Here is a 5,889-nt window from a genome sequence, read left to right as displayed (position 1 = left end):
GCAAGGTGTTCCAACTACAGCCCCAGAGATCAGTGTGATTTGTGTAACAGATTTCCTTCCCTCTCAGGGAACCAGTAACTTTTGCATCCTCGCTGCAAAAGGATACAGGGGGCTTCTGACATGTTCCTGGTAAAAAAAGCAATGCACGCAACTAGAAGTCAAGTAGCTGTTTTATTTTTACCCCATGCCTACACACACTGCATCCCATTTATTTATTTTTTTTTTTCATGTTGTATACCTATACCTTTTTAGTTGTCCAGTATTATATTGAGTGACTTTCTTAAACCTAGGCAAATTCTTCTAAGCCAGATTTTGGAAAAAATCCCATCTGGAAAATTTGAGTGATAATTAAGATTGTGACACCGGCATGATTGCCATGTGAAGGGATAGAGAGTTTTGTTCATAAAAAAAAAAAAAAAAAAAAAAACAAAAACACAACACAAAAAACCCTCAAGAACTTATGCAAGCAAGAGCAAGTATAACAAAAGCATGCACTGAGCTGTCTCCTATTAACAGCGCAGATCAAATGAGCCAATGCAACTGCTTCTGCTTTGCCTAAATAAATGCCTGGATCAGTCATCAAAGTAGGATTGTTTTCCACAATACACTTCCTTGAGCAACCCAGATAGCCTTTGTGTTGGCCCCAGTAATGATGTAATGGGAAAAACTTACAGGCATTCTGTCAAAGCCATGCAGATTGCTCAAAATACTATTTCCCAAGGCTCCAGCTTCGCAGGTGCGGACTCAGCAGCCATCAAGACTTGCTATGATTAATGACTTTTTCCAATGTGTTGCCTTACATTAATACGGTGAGCTAACTTTTATTAAATTATGGATGATCTATTAGAGGATTCTAATCACCTGCAGGCTGCCATATGTAAGGAAGCTGTCGAAACCTATGCAATCTGGGTATCTGGGAGACAAGCCAGTCTAAGCTTTACATTACCTATATGCATTGCGGTACCTATAGACCTCCTGTTTATATTGCATTCTGCCCATTTGCCTTCTGCCCAGCTGCCAAAGGAAGACATTTAGGAAAACTACTGCTCCAGTCTCAAAGCCAGCAGCCAAAGAGCCAAGGGAAATCACCAGTCCCTATGGAAACCATTTGAAAATGCCCTGGGCATTGGAACCAGCAACCCCTCGTGAACACATCCGAGACCGGGCTCTGTGCAGAAGCAGAGAAGGTACCTGAAGTCCCAAGGAAGCACCTCACACAGAGGCACCAGTTCAAACAATGCAGTAGCTCAGAGTCACCCAGTCATTACTGGTCACAACTAGAGATAAATAAAACAAAACAAGATAGCACTTGATAAAATGGCATTTAACAAGAGAAGCAATTCTCATTCACTTACCCCTCACGTTGTACCTTGGGACAACCACAGATATTCCAAGTGTCACGAGGCTCCATCATGCACTCAAAAACACCCAGCACACCCCAAAGGCATTCCCTTCTGCCTGAAACAAGGACAAGTCCTAGGGCCAGGAACAAGGAGTTATTTGAAGAGCAGCTCTGGCATTTCTGGCAAAACAGCCAAGCAGCTCACCGTGTGAAAAAAATAGCATCCATTTCCTACTATTTCACCCTCAAGCATCCCTTCAAGGATAAAAGCTTGGTGCCTGGGATGTGAGATTGCAGTTGATAACTCACAGCTGATTTTTTTCTCCCCACAGGTGTAGCCCATTTCAAAAGGGCCAGCCAGGGAGCCACAGCATACAGACACCAGTAAACCCCATAAATGCTGGGGAGAGCCCACTTTACCTCTGCTGTAGATGGCCCTGGTTCAAAGGGAAGGATTGTACAGCCAAGGTTTTGCATATCATCAGATGGAGCAGAAGGGATGTTTCTGGGGGAAGGAAGGAGCTCGGCTCCCCTTCCTCATCTCAGCAAGCCTGTGCTTGCCCATGTCACCAAGTAATGAGCCTGTGCACAGGGGACGTGGCTATTTACTGCGTTGCTGCCAGCTGAATTCAGCGACTGCAAAAACCTCTTCAGGAGAGTGGGGTAAGCAGAGGCAAGAGTGGCATTTTTTCCTTCCACCTTCTCCTTTGGGTTTTCTGTTGGACATTGCCTGTTCTCTAAGCTGGCCTCAACAAGAACCCACTCTCAGTGCCCTGGGAGTAGATGATTTTGCCCTAGCTAGATGAGGAGGCAGAGGTGGCTGGTTGATATGGCCTTATCTTCAAGGTGTCTGGTTATGGATCCTCCAAAACAGAAAAGATGATGCTATTGCCCAGGGTAACCAGAACAAAGAGGCTCGGGATAAGTGGGATTGAAGGGGAGTAATGTAGTCCTCTTGGAGAACAATATGGAAGGTAAAGAACATAAAGAAATCCTGGTTGAATTTAGCTCCTCTCTGGAGCAGCAGAGTTGTAAGGCGAAAAGCTCTATGTAGTTTCCTCTAATATAAGAGACAAATTGCGTCATACTGGGGTGGTTTTTTTCTTTTTTTAAAGTTAGGTGGCAGGGGGCATGAGGAATGTTGTGCCTCTTCTAACAGTGCTGCCTCTAGATCACAAGTTGGTAACGGATTCAATCTACTTCTGCGTGAGCTCTTACATTACAGCATGCCTTACTGCCAAGTGGATGGAAACTTCATCTCAAAGGCAAAAGGAATACAATCCTCCTGGGATATAACAGAAACAGTCATTACGCATCCCTGCAACTTCCCGTGGTCGCTCACATCTTGTGGGAGATGGAGAGGGTGTGTGAGAAACGGGTGTCAGTGGAGACGTGCAGAGCTTATACAAATCCCAAACATCCACCGCTGCATCTGTGGACAGAGTTGGACAACTACTGCAATGCTGGCATGATGATGGTAGAGACTCATTCATATGCCATGGCAAACTCTGAGAGAAGTTTGAGACAGTTCCCATCTACTTGTTTCCCCCCCTGTTTCTAATTAGTTATGGCATTGGCATAAAACAGGATCTGTGTCTATTAAGTCTTCATCTGCTCCTCCTTATTCCCACATGAAGTCATAATCCTTCATGTCATCCCAACTGTGCACTATGGAAGTGATTTAGGATGTTTCAAACCAGAGGATAATGACCTCAGGTATTGAATAAATAGAATAACTGTGGCGGAAAACAACCCTTGTGTCACACACTGCTGGTAAGAAGCACATGCGTTAGCAGAAGGAGATGGGGAGAGAAGTGGAGGAGAGGCTGATGTATCCACAGAAGAATTTGAAGAACAATCATGAGATTTTACACATGGCAGATGTCTAAGATATTTTGAGAGATTCTTCTCGGAGCCTCTAAGCCACAGCAGGGCCCTGCCACATATTTTGTTCTTCATCTAATGATGCTGTGCCATTTGTATTGCACTATTGATGCACTCCTGGGTGGTACCAGCAGGACAAGAAGTGTGGTTAATAGTTGGCTTCAAGGGCCAAACAGAAATATCAGCCTGCAGTTCAGTCCCTAGCCAAGAATGAGGCTCTCAAGAGCAAGGAAACAGATTTCTTTTCTAAACAAGGGATCAAAGTATGATGAAGCAGCAGACAAATCCTAATATCTTCCAGCCAGATGAAGCAACAAGAGGCAGTTTGGTAGTAATAGCCCATGGTAATCACGGAGGCAGTAAGGGAGTACCAATAAAAGTTGTCACAAGGTACCTTGCCCCATTTCCAGTATGGATAAAGATCAAGCACAACAGTTGGGGAAAAAACTAGCTCTGACCTGCAAGGCAGCGCTTGCTTGCCAGATCCTTCCAAAGTCTGGCTGTTGTGGTCATTCTGCAATCATCTTCCTTTAATTGTTCTATGGGATCTGGACCTTTGAGAACAGCCGTGCCTTGTGCAACTTTCAGCTAAAGTTGCCTTGAAAGTACTGCCAGGCCGAGACCACCCTTGCTGAGGGCACCCTTCATCTGTAGTATAAAGTCTTGACAGTGAGCTATTAAATAAATACTCAGTTTGACTGCTTTTTGAGAGCGCACCCTGCCCTTACTCCATTTGGGTGTTTCCTTATCAACCTTCTGAGCCCACAGAGAGGTGTGGGTTGCTTTGAGGAGGGTGTGAATAACCTTTGTTTGCTGTGAAAGTCACTGGAAGTCAACAGCTGTCAGTAAGAAAATACAAGCCTTACTCAGGAAAGGTTTGGAGCCTGTTACTTTTTTATTAAGCAAGCTGGTGGCTTGTTTTCCCACTTACATCGAGGCAAGGCTTTGCAGTAAAATAAACCATTTACTATTTTTCAGATGCGCCTGAAGTCTCTTGCCCTTTCTAGAGGAGGCTTGTCCAGAGTGAAGAAACAGTCTCAATTTAAAGCATCCCTACCTGAAAGAGAAGTTAAACTCCTCCTCCTCTAATATTTCTAAATCTTTTTCTATTATTCTCTGAGCAGGGGCAGGTGGCTCCTATTTTAGCTGTAGCTGGATTCCAGCTTCTTTGCTCCACTTGCATGATTTCATCTAACACATTCCTCTGGGGCTGCAAGAACTTCACACTTCCACCTCAGCCTAGAGGTGAAAGCAACGAAAAGAAGTTACACCATATAATTATAGTTATTATGCCAGTTAATAGAGCTCTTCGTAGCATAAACACTATTAGCGCTAGTCACTGTCGGGAATAGCTGTGTCTCCAGCTCTGCTTTTGCTGTTGGAGACTCGGCACAGATCTGAGTCCAAGCCCAAATCTGAAGAGCAAGCCCTGATACCTGCCAGCTTGCGCATGGGGCCAAATCTCTCCCTGGGCTTGGGGAAACTTCTGGATTTTGGATCTCGAGCATGATTAAGGAGAGTAATGTCGTACTGAAATGAGTGATCCAAGCAGACAGACAGTGTTTGGACTTCAGGTCTACCAGCTTTCTTCCTGCTCTTGGAGTTAGTCCATGGTCTTGTCTAAAAAAACATGCTTTTAAGCAACTGAGTGTAAGCTCCAGCTTCGAGTACCATGGGTTTACATTCAAACCCTCACTCTTATCATGCATTTTGCCCATCCAAATGGCAGGCAATATTCTAGTGCTAACGGTCTGCTTTCTCTCCCCCTTATGTCTTGACAGTAAATTGTTGCCACGCTTTTCCGATAGTCTACTTTTAAAAAGATGAGATAAATACACATGCATTTATACGAAAGTTTTAAAACAAGTCCTTCAGGAAGGAAAAAAAAGGATCAGAGGTGGCAACATTGTGACAGAACATGGATTTAGTTAATAGGATCTAGCTATTTGCACCATCTTTCTCTAGCTGCCTGTGCCAGTCCCGGGCCAGGAAAGCAATTTAACTCATTGCCTGTGAAAAATGAAATGACAGCAGCCACTTGAGTGAACTTTCACATTAACGAAGCATGATCTGGTCTTGATCAAAGACTTTATGTTCCTGGAGGACCAGAGTTCAACCACTGCTCTCTTAATTTTAAGAGAAGAAAAGGCTTATGTGTCATTGCAAGGCAAACTCTTTGGAGGTTGAGCCCTAGCTAAACTTTCATGTCAGCACTGTTAGTGACCCTATACTGAAGCTTGACTTGATCATCTCTTCCTTTAATTCTCACTGTCATACGCTGCCTTCTGCTAAGCTGAATCAACTTCACCCATCGTAGCAGTGAGAAGTGATGTTATCGTTAGTCATTGCTGCTAGGCGCTTTTGGATCACGTCATACATCTCGCGGGTTGTTCCAACAAAACGAGCTCTGAGGAGCAGGGTGAGATCCAAGAGAGACAGAGACCAGCTTTGGGTGGCAAGATGCCATAAAATTGTCCTTGCAGATCTGGTGTAACCAGATCAACTAATAAACCTCTGGAATGCTGATGCTTTGGTTGATCTGGTCATACCAGAGAAACCATCTCTCCCAACCTGGATGCCCGGAGCCAAACCATACGGCTTGCCACGAGCAGCTAATACTAAAGACGACTGTTAGCTACGTATAAATGTGACTTGCTGTGCTG

The sequence above is a fragment of the Accipiter gentilis genome, chromosome 23, assembly GCF_929443795.1.
Source record: "Accipiter gentilis chromosome 23, bAccGen1.1, whole genome shotgun sequence".
Lineage (NCBI taxonomy): Eukaryota > Metazoa > Chordata > Aves > Accipitriformes > Accipitridae > Astur > Astur gentilis.
Note: the sequence above shows the minus strand (reverse complement) of the source record.